Here is a 15,682-nt window from a genome sequence, read left to right as displayed (position 1 = left end):
ATTAGAAGGAAGAAAACTATAGCAGAATGTGAATTAACAGTACTGCAATCAATGTGAACACAAAAGAAATGTCATGAGAATAGATTATTTTCTAATCACCAGGTAACCATACTCAAGAATTCTTGCAAACATGCTTTGATGGATATGTTGTCATTCTGATATTCAGAGTTTATGATTTCTAATACATTTTGTTTTCTAGATATAAACCTCTATAGACACATCATTAGAGAGAGAGGGAGTTAGGCATGAAATAGTGTGCTAACCCATACATGGGTTGCACTCTAGGCATATATGAGCACTAAAGACATGCATAAATAGTAATGAGTGTTTATCTTCTTGTTTAGGTATTGACCATTGAATTCATTATTGGCTGCTGTCTTCTCTATCCCTTACCCTTTCCCCGGGAGTCTATGCACTCTAACATAGTTATTGGAGATTGAACTTCAATGGGTCAAGGTGTGAACATTCTTCGGCAGTCCATGATATCCCTGCAGTGGAATTCAGGTATGATAGCCTCTATAGATGTGTGTGATATTGTAAAGAACGAAATTGGGTTTTCAAATTACCCATCACAAGTAATGAACTAAGAAAAGACACTTTATGTTTAAAAAGTGTTTATTTCAACAAGCTCACCCTGTTGCTCAGCACATATGAAATAACCCAGCAGAATATTATTAAAACAGCAATAAAGCATGTCGCTAAGAATCAAAACAATATGAACATTTATAAAATAGTTGAAATATCATCTAACACCTTGCAACCTACTTCTATGCACTATGCTATGAGAACATCAAGTAGCATAAAACTAGAGTTTCTTAGAGAGAGTCATCGCACTACATAACTGTTTACAGGAAGATGTTGTAGCCAGGAGAGAGTGGTCTCTTGAAAGGAAAATATGCATCAGCATCAGCTCCTCTCCTTCTGGACTTGGCACAGTATCAGCGTAGAACAGGCAGCTATGGCATCATAACAGTCTGGCAGTTTCTGTCAAGATATTCTGGCAGTATTTTTGATGATACTCTGGGACGAAGGACATTTCCTGCCAAGTGGTCACTTGATGGGCCTTTTGAACCGTGGCTTATATGATATGGGACGTTCCATCATAACTTTATAATGATCTGACATAACCTGTGTACATCAATATGCTAATGTTAGATGCATTCTTACCATCAAATAATGTAAAACACGTCAATTCACACTACATTGTTTGTTATGATCTGACCTTGAAATGGCCTGCAAAGGAGGAGCAGGCTTGCATACATAGTAGTAGTACTAGTGTGCTACGAGTAAGTGTCCAACTGTGTTATGACAGAAACCCTAAGCCATTTCTACAGTGCATTACTAAAAAGAGTTGTACCTGGTCCTGCAGCCCCAAAGTGCAGAGGTGTCATTGGACATGGATTCACAGAGCATTTACAGATTAACACAGTGCAACAATATATTAACCCTTCAAAGCCTGCCTGGCACATTTCTATAATGCAAACATCTCCAACTAGTGAATAATATTAAAACAAAAAAGGACCTTTTCTCCGTGAAGTTCTATTTTCCTGACAACTTTGTTGTAATTGTATGCATTCATTTTTCCTATATCGGAGAGTAAAATTCCTATGGGAATTTGAATAATAGTACTGTATGATCTCCCTATAACTTTGTACCCTCCTAATCTACATAACATTTGCAATGAGGAATCTGAGATGGATGTATCAAGCATCTGCCAGATTTCTTGTAGATTTGATTTGTGATGCTTTCCTCGACTTATCCGTAGGTACCAAGTTGGTGAAATAAGATCTCTAGGATTCTTATAGATTCATGGAGTTTGTAAAGTCCACAGTGAGAAAACAAGACCATCTGTAGGTTTTTGTGTTTAATTTCACAGCACTTGCAGCTAATGTAAAATGTATGTTCTTCTACAGTATTTCAATCTGTTGCATTTGACAAGCAGATGCCTGTTGCGTCCCCCATGTTACATTATGTTGAAAGTTTCTCAAACACATGTGCCTGTCTGCATCCATCAAGTGTATAAACTAGACTAATACTTTATTAAGCACAAGGTAAGTGTAGTATTCTGCTTAATGTGTGTTTTGCTTCACTAATGACTGAGCTGAAACACTCATGCACTGACAAACTCTCTGGAATGAACTTCTTAGTCCAAAGAGGAATTATTTCACTACGCAAGGTTCCGAAAAGGAGATTAGCATGTTGAAAGCACACTTTTAAAAATGGTCACATCAATTAAAAGAAAACAAATACGAATGATTCTCCACTGCAATATACACAGCAAATATATGTATCTCTATTATAATGCAAAGCAAATAATTTTTTTTAAAGTATGCATCACCATGAGGCAAGGTCAAAACTCCTTCATCTCTCTCCTATCAGCATCAAATCGCCAGACCCCAGAATCGATCGAGGAGACAGAGAGATCAATTATCGTCACAGGAAGGATGACACACTCCAGCGTCCTGGATGTGCCTGAGATCTGCTCCGTCCCCAGTCCATCTGGTTTCGGCCTCTTATACTTTAAACAAACAAGACAGGAAAATTCCAGACTTCCCTTTTCCAGCAGAAGTTTAGTTATTAAAATAAAATGCTGATTGCTTTCAGCTAGCTTTGAAAATAACATGTCGGGATGTGGCCACAATCCCAAGGTGATAATCCAAAACAGGGCCGTTCCCTGCCGTCTGAGTACATTCTTATCAACCAAAGCCCTTGGAGGGGAAAAAGTACGAAAACAAGACAGAATGCACATTGTAAAATGTGGAAAATCACTTGCAGCTTTTAATGTGGCAGTGAAGCTGAGGCTAAGCTGAATACAAAATGGAGTCTGTAACTGGTGACCACTAATGTGATGGTGGACAGCTAAGCCAGGTGCAAAGTGGTACAACACAAAGTCAGTGGTCAAAACACACATATCACTACATTCCGCCCTTTTACCAATGATTTGTGTAGTCTGCAGGTTTAAAATCAACTTTTGTCTTTTAAAAAAAAAAAATTGTTTAAAACAATTACAAGCAAATCAGGTATGCATTGTACACAGCAACATAATAAAATGACAAAAGCAATCACTATAAAGCAATGGAAGTGGGATTAACATATTGATCTTATAAACAGTTAAACCAGGCACACCTACAATAAAAAGACTGAAGCTTACTTATTCCGTTTGGGATAATAACTGATTGAATAGTGTCTCTTGGATAACAAGTTGGTATAGAGAATTAGATGGAAACATCATGAGTCCTAATCATGTGAATGTACACGGTCTACCTGTAATGTTTGTTGGAATGTAAGTAAAAGTGAGGTTCCCATACTGAAATAGTCAGCCAACTGGTAACTAAAACATGCTTAATGTGACTGGCAACAGTCATCAGGTGATAACAAGCCATGTGGTTTGTTCCATTAGAATTGCAATCAAACAGGTTAATAGGACATCCATGGTACCCTGCATTGTTCCCATGCAGAACTTTGATCTGTAAAGCACAATTAGTGCCAAATGGATCCATATGTCTTTGCACTTCAAAAGCAGCAGGGGTGTTGCGCAACGTGGTTGATCAATCAGGTTCAGGTTGGGGGTGCTGTCCCTCCCCCGACCCCACTCGCACATACCCGAAGAGAGACCACACAGCACACTCATGGTCAGAGGCAAGTCGTAGTATGATTTGTAAAAGAAACAAGTATGATCTTTCTTGCACATAACATTTGTCATCTGAAATGTGCTCCCCTTTTTCCTTTCCTTGTTTTATGAGCAGCAGAACATTATTAGGGGCCCTTGGCTATAATTTCTGCATATTCTGGAGGGCCATTTGGGGATTCCGTGCACACCTTAGCACCAGGGTTTTTGTCACTTGAACCAAAACCTCCCTGTCCTTGCACTGTCAGAAGGGCTGGGGAAGACCCCTTCCTCACCAATCCTCCATACACCTGACTTATAACAAGTTGGGCAATTGTTTAAGCAAGTAGGTCAAGACCTGCAGATTCTGGTGTGGCTCTGTAAGGTGAAGTTCTAGGTTTTATTTCCCAGTACACAATGGTATTGGTGGCCACATGTGCTTGTATCAGGAGAGTTTCAACATTTTGTAATGGTCTGTTATTCAGAATCTGTTAAATGTTCACTCCAGTTTTTCAAAGTACCATCAGATAATTTTTTAGTCCAAAACCCCAGGGACACTCCTGTTCTCTGCTTTTGCCACCTGCTCCCATCTACATATTGTCCCAGGAAAGTTATGTGCAACACAATGCCGCCTTCCTGCACTGTCCACAAGTCTAAAGCCTGTTGAATTATTTCATTTGCCAAATTAAAAGTACACTGCTGCTCTTCACCCAATTCAAACTCATGTTTTCTTCTTGTCACTTTGTACAGATTTCACTCAGATGAGGGTCATGCTGTCTCCAAAAATCAAACAATCTCATGAAACGCTGTGTCTCTTGTTTAGTGCGAGAAGGTGCAAACTCCAAAATGGTCTGTTTTACCTGTAACAACATCTCTCTATGTCCTGGATTCCACTGAATTCCTAGGAACTGCACATTTTGCAATAGTCCCTGTGTCCTGTCTGAATGAATTATCCACATTTTACTCTGCAAAGGCTCCATGAATATATTGTTAACATATTTAACTTCTTGCTGGGTGTAATCTTTTAAAGAATGCATTTCAACTCCTGCCAAAAACTGTGGGCTACTCTGTATTTTGTCGGCTAAATATTGGCTTTGCATGAACTACGTTTTGTTCATGTAGCTCACACTGGCCCCCACCTTTATTAACCTCCTCATTACTGGAATGTGAAAAATCAGATTTCCCTGTGACGGCTTGGTAGATTTCAGCTTTATCTTGTAATAACTCATTCTGCATAATTACAGTATTTTTTGTATGAACTTGTTCCTGTAATGTCTTTTTTTCATATTCTAACTGCTTACATCTCTCATGCATTTTTCTGTAAGCAGACAAAAGTATCCAAACCCTCCTATCAAGAACAAAAGGGACATCATTCCGTTCAAAAAGCACCTTTTCTAACATGTAAAAACATTCAATAATTTTGTTTTATCCAAGCACCCATCCCAAAACTTAGAAAGTCCTGATAAAGAAGAAAACACATTTGCCAAAACATCATAAGGCATTTTAATTTCACATGGATTTCAGACCTGGTTTACAGTGCTTCCTTTAACTCTCTGAATAAAAACATATTTTCACTTTTAAATCGTACACTTTTAACCTCCAACCTCCCTTTCAGACTGTCCAATCTACGCCAAAATGTTTTGCCTCACTAATGACTGAGCTGAAACACTCATGCACTGACAAAAAGCTCTGGCATGCACTTCTTAGTCCAAAGAAGACATTTATTATTTCATTACGCAAGGTTCCTAAAAGGAGATTAGCATGTTGAAAGCACACGTTTAAAAATGGTCACAGCAATGAAATGAAAGCATACACAAATGATTCTCCACTGCAATATACACAGCAAATATATGTATATATATTATAATGCAAAGCAAATAATGAATTAAAAAGTATGCATCACCATGAGGCAAGGGCAAAACTCCTTCATCTCTCTCTTATCAGCATCAAGATCCCAGAATTGATCGAGGAGAGAGAGATCAATTATCCTCATGGGAAGGATAACACACACTAGTGTTCTGGATGTGCCTGAGATCTGCTCTGTCCCCGGTCCATCTGGCCTCGGCCTCTTATACTTTAAACAAACAAGACAGGAAAATTCCAGACTTCCCTCTCCCTGCAGAAGTTTAGTTATTCAAAAAAATGCTTTTGGCTAGCTATGAAAATAACACGTCAGGATGTGTCCACAATCCCAAGGTGATAATCCAAACAAGGCCGTTCCCTGCCGTCTGAGTACATTCTTATTGGCCAAAGCCCTTGGTGGGAAAAAGTACGAAAACAAGACAGAATGCACATTGTAAAACGTGGAAAATCACTTGCAGCTTTTAATGTGGCAGTGAAGCTAAGGCTAAGTTGAATACAGAATGGAGTCTGTAACTGGTGACCACTAATGTGACAGTGGACAGCTAAGCCAGGTGCAAAGTGGTGCCACAAGAAGTCAGTGGTCAAAACACACATATCACTACAGTGTGATGTCATGTCTGGAATGTGGGGAGTGCAGGATTCAATGAATGGACAGTTAGCAGTTGGGATTTTGGAAACTGAAGCAGGTGGTTGTTAGGCTGCTCTACGGAAATAAATACTCAAAGAGATACCCACCACTTTGTGCACTTTCTCACACAAATTGGCAAAAAGGATGGACAGTAGAGCAGCGTTCACCTATTTTCAGTGTTGTTCCAGTTTAAGTCATCTAGCGTTTTTCACTTCATAAAACTAACAGTGTTTTCCAGCCCCGGACTCAGTTCCTGTTTGGTGTCTGTATATCTTTCAACTCTAAGTATGCAAACTGGCAGTGGGTTGGATCATAGAGGTTAGTATCTGACATTTGTGCAAGGAAAACTAGAACACGCTGGCTGCATTGATGCAACTTGGAACCTGACTATTGCCTCAGAAGGGCAACGGTCATCTTGAGGGCATTATCGTTATTCCGTTTGGTAGCAAAGTGTGTGGTAAACCTCTTAATAGCGCTGAACCGCAAGTTTTAAATTCAACGTGACTATTGCCGCGTGATAAATCCGCAGCAATATTTTGAGTATAATTATTATTCCGCTGGCAGCAAAGTGTACGGTACATCTCCCGTTCCTGCTGATCCGCACAACGTTACACTAGGCAGTTTGTCTTCGTGAGAACTTTAGTGTTGCACTGTGCTATTATGGTACACTGATTCTCACAGCTCAAAAGTGGATCAGTGCTGTCATTGTCGCTGATTCGCACAGCTTCTATTACCGTCAATTCATTTTCCTCGCTGAACTGAGGTCTGAAATTGTATAATTCTATAAGCTATGCTGATTCGTCCAGCCCAAAGTCAAAAGCGGATCAGTGTTCTTATTGTCGCTGATTCGCACAGCTTCTACTGTGGTAGATTTATATTTTCTTGCTCATCCTCACAGTTTCTGTTCAACCACTTAATTTTGGGATCTTCCATGTATATGTTAAACTCATATGCCATCTACAGGTTTTCTTTTGTACATTGCACCTAATGTATATTAGTTATGGCATTTATAAGATGATTGTACTTGGGTAATTCAAGAAATCCTGTGTTATTTATTAAACACTAGGGTACTGTTAATTCAAGTTATTCTAAGCCTTATTTGTCTTTCTATGTGTCCATATTAGTTTCTTTATAATGGCTAACATAGCAGCTCCACCCCATTTCCTACAATTTAAGGGTGAACCTAAAATGAAGTGGGAATTATGGTTCCCTATGTTTTTGGCTTACTTTGAAGTACTTGAAGGTGGAGATTGTTCAGCACAAAGGAAACTTTCTTTATTAAAACACTGTTTAGGAGGAGCACATTTGAAAGAATTTAATAATCTCCCCCCTTTAGATGGTGCTGGGAATATATATGTGTTTGACCAAACCATCAAGAAAATGAGTATTCGGTTTAGAAGGAAAATCAATACAGTAATGGAAAAGTTTAAGTTTTATTCCTGAGCTGAAAAAGAGGATGCATTGATTGAGGAATACGAAGCCGTGTTCCACACTTTAGCAGGGTGTGGCATTCTAGGTTTAGAATGTATTCATTAGAATGTGAGAGTCTCTGAGGTGACAGCGACAGTTTGAGTGAAGAGAGGCAGCAGGAGGCTGAGGAGAGACTCGTCTGTAGGCTGAGGTGTTTATCATACCAGAAACTTATAAAAATTAAAACCATTGTTCCCATTTGAAGAAGCTGTGTCCTACTATCTTTTCACCTTCGACGAGGATGGTGAAACTTCTGGTGGAGTCGTAACCCGAACACCTCAACTACCCTATCTGGTATAGTGCGACTTCAGTTGACTTTTGGTTGCTGTGTTTTTCTCGTCACGCTACAGTTTCTCCAGCCGGTTTATTTTTGTAAAACCTGGTGTACATTATTGGTGGGCTGGGCTTCGGTTTCGGCACGCGTAGTTTCTGTCCGGCAGAGCACGCGCTGATTGTGCACCGGGCGCCGCATCAAACTGGCTGAGCACACGCTGTTTAAGTATCGCGCACTGCCGCGCTCACCGGCGCCGCTCATTTAACACCTTTAAACTCACGCTGCACCTTACCGGCCAGGCATGCGCTGATTTACAGGATCGATATAGGGCTACGACAGCTCACTCCGGAGCGAGAGAAAGCGAGCCCCGACCTCTTCCACTCTCTTTGTTACGCAGAAACTCTGCATCTTCTATGGGTTTTTTTAAGCTTCTACACACGCACAGTACAGCGCGTGTCAAGCCTCATCTTCACATTGGAAAACACACCCATGGAAGTTTCTGGCAGCCATCTTGAGTTTCATTGTGCATAGTAGCAAATATAAGAATTGTTTCTCTGCGGCAGCCATCTTACTTTGCAGTGTTTTTACAATACACCTATTAAGCTTCATACATCTCTTTATTGTGTACATTAAGGTGGAAGAAGCTTCAAGGATGTCTTTCTTTATTGCGTGCATTACGGTGGAAAACATCTCCTCAACAGTTATAGCGGCAGGCACAAGAAATTTCAACTAATCAAGCACAAATTTTCTCTTCAGTGTGTTTCAACTTGTTACACTTCTACAGTATCATACAACATGCAGAATGTTACCTGTCTGCCGTTTTTTTTTTGTCTTCTCCTGGAGAACCACAAATCCCTTGGAAGAAATGGAAAAGTGTTTTTGCGCACTATGCTATAGTTTGTGGAACCTCCTTAAGTGCAGAACGGAACATGTCTCTTCTATTGCACTGTTTAGGACCTGAAGGACAAGAAGTCTTTGAAAATCTACCTGAACTTACAGTTGAAGATACTAGTGATCTCAATGATTTTGAAATCTGTATAAAAAAAACTTGATTTGCACTACTTGCCGAAAATTTCCACAGTTTTAGAGAGGTATCATTTTGGGAAAAGATTTCAAAGGTCAGGGGAATCTGTAGAAGAATACATTACAATACTTAGGAAATTAGCTTCAACGTGTGGTTTTGGTAGCAGTAAAGATGAGTGGTTGAGGGATCAATTCATGTTGGGCTGCAACATTGACAAGGTAAAAGAATCCTATGCTAATTTTAAAGGTTGTGTAGGTTGGAAAGTTTTTTTGCAAAGCCTGTGGTAAGAAGGGGCATGTTGCCTCATGTTGCAAAAATTCGAATTAAAAAAAGGGTGTTCAGGAAATAACGTTGGACGATGATGCTTCTCCAAAAGAATTTGTTTTACAAATAAAAAATGGAAGGAGTGGCCCGGTGGAGGTTGTACGCATTGAAGGAGTAGATGTCACTATGATGTTCGATTCAGGTGCGAAGATCACATTATGAGTATTTTTAAAAAACATTTGAAATCCCCTGAAATTGTTCAGACCAGACATTTCTCCTTAAGGATATGGAGGTGAACCTATTAGTTGTGCGAGTTGAGTCTGGCACAGTTGCAGGAGTTGCTGCTGCTTGACGACCTGGATGTGGACGGCGAACGGCGCGTTTGTGCAGGTGTTCCCTTGATGGTGGAGGAGAAAATGAGAGCGGAATTAGAAAGGCTGGAAGAAGATGGAACAAGATGGAATAATTGAGAGGGTAGAGGCCACTGAGTGGTTGGCTCCAGTTGTGATGGCGGTAAAAGCTAATGGTGAGCCGAGATTGTGTGTTGACTTGAGAGAGCTGAATAAATGTGTGATAATAGATCATTATCCCTTGCCCAACATTAACGAAATGTTAGCTCTCCTTAGTGATGTAAAATGTTTTTCATCCATTGACTTGACCTCTGCTTACCACCAGATTAAGTTACACAAAGATTCTCAAGACTTGACAGCTTTCATAACACCCTTTGGCACTTACAAGTTTATCTGGATGCCTTTTGGTTTGGTCTCTGCGGCCGCTGTATTCCAACGTGCCATGGAGAGAGTTCTTGAAGGAATTCAAAGGCATCAAAATATACCAAGATGTAACTGAGCATAATACAAGAGTTCGGCAAGTGCTTCAGAGGCTAAGGGAAAGTGGTTTAACATTGAAAGCAGAAAAATGTAAATTCAATCTTGATGAAATTGATTATTTGGGTCACAAGATCTCTCATGGTATTGAGCCGAAGAAAAACTTAGTTAGCACAATTGATAACCTTGCGAGCCCAGCCTCAAAAGAAGAAGTGACGAAGTTTTTAGGGATGGCTGAGTTTTATAATAAGTTTGTGGACAACTTCGCAGAAAAGACCAAAGCCATTAGAGGGTTGGTAAAAAAATTAGTTACCTTTCGATGGGACAAAGCATGTGAAGATTAATTTAGGAATGTGAAGCACAACCTGAAGTGTGCAGCTTTGAACCAGGCCAACAAACTATTGTTATGTCTGATACTAGTGCCAAAGGTCTTGGTGCTGTTTTACTACAAATTCACAACGGTGTGGAGAAAACAATACTCTTCATCTCGAGGTGTTTAAGAGGTGAAGCATTAAATTATTCTGTGATCGAGAAGGAGGCACTAGCTGTATTTTGGGCTGTGAACAAACTAAGGAAATTTGTTTTGGGTAGCATATTCTTTGTGAGAACTGACCACAAACCCTTGAAAGAATTTTTTGAAAAAAAAGGGCCAGATGCTATTTCAGGAAGGATTAGGAAATGGGTAGTATCTTTACAAGAATTTTGTTTTGAAGTACAATATGTACCCGATGCTCAGAATCTAATTGCGGATTGCTTTTCTAGACTTGTGAATGAAGTTTCAGATTCTGCGGATCATCTTGTCAGAAGATTTGATGAATTTGATGTTTTGATGATTAGGGAAGGCATAATTAGAGAAAGTGAGTGGATGACTGAGCTACGTAGTGATGTAGTTATGCAGGAAGCTCTTAACAAAATCAAATATGGATGGGTTGGCGCTGAGAAGCAAGATCAACACTTATGTGGCTTCTGGAGGGTCAAAGATGAGCTGTCCTCTCAGGGAGGTCTATTATTGAGAGGGACTAAACTTGTTCCTCCAGAGAAACTAAGGAAAGAACTTATATCAATAGCACACAAAAGTCATACTGGCTCTAAAACTAAAGAGAGATTAACACTCACATATTGGTGGCCGGGAATGGACGTCCAAATTGAGCGGAGTGTTAGAGAGTGTGTGGAGTGTTCCAGAGCTGATAAGACCTTGATGTGTAAAATTCAACCTATGGAAATGAACTTTGGCAGAAAGTTTCTTTAGACATTTTGGGGCCTATTCGATATTCCAACACTGACAAGTATGTATTAGTTTTAATAGACATGTATTCAAGGTGGCCTGAAATTGGAATCACATCTTCAGTAGAAACACAGGTTGCCATGAGCTACAAAAAAGTGACTAAATCTGAAGGTGGAAATCTTCACTAGGTGAATGCATGAAAAGTATCCAGCTGCTGAAGGACCTTCTCTGGGTGTGAAATTCTAATTTCTCCTGCTCGGAGCTTTCCTGCAAAAAGTAATTGACTTTACTGAGACCTCCTACAGAGGCTACCATACGACATGGAGCCCCCTTTTGCCACAGCCTGCTACCTCGCTGATGATTTCTGACTTCCATTCAAGAGACTAAGGGGCAGATTTGCCATCCTTCCCAGCAACTCAGCGGCCAAACAATCTGTGCTGTGTTGTACAAGAAGGTGGGATCAGGAGAGCCCCATATCTGCAGAGATATGGCTCTCTCCTCCCCTTTCCCTAGCGCCGGCGCGGATTTCAGCTGCCGGGTGACATGCACACACGTTTGCATCTTAGTGCAAGGGTCTAGCATAGGTTTTGTACTGGAATGATACCCTTCATGTACAAAATACTAGGCCTAGACAACTTCTAAAACTTTTCCTAATTTGTATGTGTTATGTGTTCTTACAGACTTCAAAAGGGCTTTAAATGTTTACACTGGTTGAACATCAAGGATCCTCGAGTTGCTCAACAAATTTATGTGGGGTTTCCTAAAATCACTGAAATTCATCACAACTCACGTCACGTCACGCACTGATGACCTCACATAAGACATCACTCATGATATGTTAAATGACATCACGGATGACATCTCAAATAACAGAATTGCTGACAACATCTAGTAGTTCTAATACTTTGCTTTTGGTTGTGTGCAGCGGATGTTAGCTTCAGAAATAAGTACTGTACCCAACCCTTTGGGAGAGCCCCTGCTGCACACATCCTTTAGCTGTGCAAAGTTGGTTTGGCTGCAAAGCCTGGCCATTTCTCTGTAGGCGACCAAAGTTTGCCGCACATGGCCTTCACCTTTGCCAGCCAAGGCTGGCTACAAGGCGTGGTCAGACTTTTGCTGCACACATATAGCTGTGTGCAGCAGTGGTTGGGCGCCCTGACTTTCCATCATACATCACTAATAATGGGAGAAACTGTCTTTTTCAGAACCATTGCTAGGGGAAGCAATATTGGACTCCTTTCTACACATTTTCACATATTCGCCAGACCGGCAGATCTCTTAGATGGGGGGCAAGGAAATGGTTATGTTTGGGCCTCTCAAACCTTTCAATGTATCGCGTGGTCCACATATTTTCCACTCCATTTGGGCTTTATCGATGGTTGCTCCAAAGATGGGTCTGTGTGGTCGTGTGCTTTGTTTCTCCCCTGTGACTATATTTTAATGGTTGTTTTGTTCTCAGCAGCACAGGATGAGAAAGAAACATGGAGGACTATTTCTCTTCTGTTGTGTTCAGAAGATGAGTCGGGTGACAGAGGTGAGTAGATCATGAGGTGGGGCTTGGCATGTTAGTATTACTCCCTATTTTGTCTTATGTGCACATGAGATGTTGCAGGGTAGCAAATGGAGTATTTTCTTTCCCTCTCCCACCTATATGTTCCTTTGTTTTACTTCTTTTCATCCCTCTTCCGGGTGTTCTCCCCTTTCTTTTAATCACTATCATGTTCCCTTTCTCTGTCTTTGGCCCTCTTATCTCTTTTTCTTCTCTCTGCCTCTTTCTTGATGTCTTGCTACAAGTTCTGGTGGATGTATCTCTCAAGGGTGCCAGTGGTAGGTGTTGGCGGATGTCTTTTTCAAGAATGTCTGCGGAAAGGTGTTGTTGAGTGCCCCTCTAAGGGGGTTCTTGGGAAAGGTGTTGGTAGGGAAGCATCTGTCTGATATAAACATATCATACATGAACATAATAAATTCCCAAGCTATAATCCTCATCTAAATGTACATTACACACACTGGAGCCAACTGACATTGCTGGGTACAATGTTGTTTTGCTCGTCAGCAATCAGATAATAGTGACATCCTACTACACAGCATGTGTCACATCTTCCACTGAAAGTGGTGCATGTGCAATATTATGGAGTATTATGCTTCATTTTGAGTAAGGTAAGTCTGTCTGCACAACTGGCTGATAAGCTGGTCCTTTTGTCAGCCGCTATGCCCCCTGCAGCACTAAACACTCACCATGACTTGATGCTGGATGGCTGGCAACCGAGTGTTTCCACCACTAAGCTTGCTAAGCTTTTATTCTCCCATTACAGACATGACTCCCCCAAAGCACCTATTTCATGCCAGACACTGAGCTATGTGTGCACTGCATTTAAAGCAGCTGTCGTTCCTTGAGTCATACAACCTAGTGACCCTCACTGCAAGAGAAAGCAAGCATTGGACATTTTGCAAGCACACCTGCAGCTGTAACATGCTTCCCTCCACCTGCAACAGAGGCCCCACAGAATGTTTCTGCTCATCAGCACTAGCCCATGCCATTTCAGCTTCCCAATGAAGATCCAGCTTCCTTTGTAGAGTCTTGTAATATCTGTTTGCAGCACTCTGCACCCACCTGCAAGTTTGCCATATTTACCTCCAGCAAACTTATCACTGGAGAAATCTAGTCCATATCAAGTCTGCTCACCCTAACAGTGGTCTCATCAGTAGGCCTCAACACCATGCCCTCAAGCCAAATAAGCTACCTCTGGATAGGGCTCAGACTCTGTGGGCAGGTGTTTGTGTCTTTACTGACAAAACAAAGGTTAAAGGGATATTCTAGTTAGGTGAAAATGTCAACTAAGAACCTTGTCCACCTGAAATCTTCAAAAACATTCTACTGTCAAATTCAGGAGTGTTCTGAGTCATAAAACTCATCAACACCCTTAATTTTGTTTTTAAAAACCTAACCTGGACAATCAAGACCTGGACACCTACAGATCCATGGTAAACAGACCATTCCTGTGCAAACAGCTTTGCTCAGATGGCGCAATTCATTGAAGACCATTCCATACTTTCTGACTTTCAAACTGGATTCAGTCCAGGAACAGGCACTGAATCAGCCCTAATATCTACTTGGGAGTATCATAAAAACACAGTAGACTAGAACAGGGTTGCTGTCCTTCTCTGAAATCTTTTGTCAGCCTTTGACGCACTGCATCATGGCATGCTAATCCAAAGACTTGATGAATCTGGAATAAAGGGGACAGCCCTCACTTGATTCACTTCAAACCTACACAATAGAACAAATATCATACATACCCCTCCCTTCTCATCTACATCATACATCATTACAGCAGGAGTCTCTCAAGGCTCAATCATCTCACCTGTGCTTTTCTTCATCTATTTGAGATCATTACCAGATCTGATCACTCTCTTCAACTTCACATTTCCAACTGGAAAACCTATGACCCTCTCTGGACCTGGACTGACAATTTCGGAGCACCACCAAAAATATCTAAGGTGATAAGAATCCTCAGTATTACCATAGACATCAAGCTGCCAATTAATGCTCTAGTGGATAGGGTAGCCAAATCAAGCTTTATCACAATAAAAACCTGCAACACATCTTCTCACACCTAGGATTCCCCCCACAAGGTTCAAGCTACCATCTCGCTTTCCCTATCAAAACTAGTTTATGCGAATGGTCTGTATTACAGTTCACCTTAATTAACTACGAAAAGATTACAGAGAATTCAGAACGCTGCCACTATACTTCTCCTACATGCAAACCAACAAGCTCGTTTTCCCAGCACTGAGGACCCTACAATGGTTACCAATTGCCAGACAATCCACCTTCAAACTGTTTTGTATCACACACAAAGCAATACATGGCCAAGAATCATTCTTCAACAGGAAGAAAATCATAAAATACATACAACAAAGAAGCTTATGCTCAGGAATGTCTCCCCGCCTCAAAATTCTTTCATATAAAAATTTTTTTACAAAAAACTGGAACATGTTTCTCTCTTCAAGCAGCCAAACTATGGAATTTGTTAGCCCCAAACAAAGGTGCACTGACCACCATCTTAGCTCTATATCAGTCAAGATCAGGCTCTTCCCCACATGACCACAATACTCACAACACAATAGTTTACCACAACAGTATATTCAGACATGACAAACTATGCTTTTCACAGTATAGAGAAGAAGTTAGCGTAATATGTGCGTATATGTACATTGAACTAAGATTCCTGTTATAAGCAGATACATTTACATAGTAACAACCACGTCATAACTGCCGATTCTCTGTACACATAGTTGCATATGTAGAGAGGGTTTACGCCTGTTACTAGAACTTTCAGAAACATCATGAAAATGTTCCATACTTTACCACACAAAAGATCTGCACAGCAGACCATGTAAATATTGCTGCTTCTATGCACATTTGGGTATTTATATTGAGGGATTTTCTACAGCCAAAAACACTTTACCAAGTGTAATGTGCATATATGTGTGCATACA

The 15,682-nt window shown here is 40.6% G+C and overlaps 1 long non-coding RNA gene across 1 annotated transcript in view; it reads left to right on the top strand.

The window, feature by feature from the left end:
• Positions 1-354: 354 nt before the first annotated feature.
• The window catches only part of LOC138299878 (uncharacterized), a 43,041-nt gene continuing 27,713 nt past the window's right edge, over positions 355-15,682 (top strand). The window contains exons 1-2 of the long non-coding RNA XR_011204843.1: positions 355-504; positions 12,645-12,716. This is a non-coding gene — a long non-coding RNA (uncharacterized lncRNA). The remainder of the gene's footprint in view (positions 505-12,644; positions 12,717-15,682) is intronic.

Source organism: Pleurodeles waltl, chromosome 6 (assembly GCF_031143425.1).
Source record: "Pleurodeles waltl isolate 20211129_DDA chromosome 6, aPleWal1.hap1.20221129, whole genome shotgun sequence".
NCBI classification, from domain to species: Eukaryota; Metazoa; Chordata; class Amphibia; order Caudata; family Salamandridae; genus Pleurodeles; species Pleurodeles waltl.
This window is presented reverse-complemented; position numbering and strand designations above follow the sequence as displayed.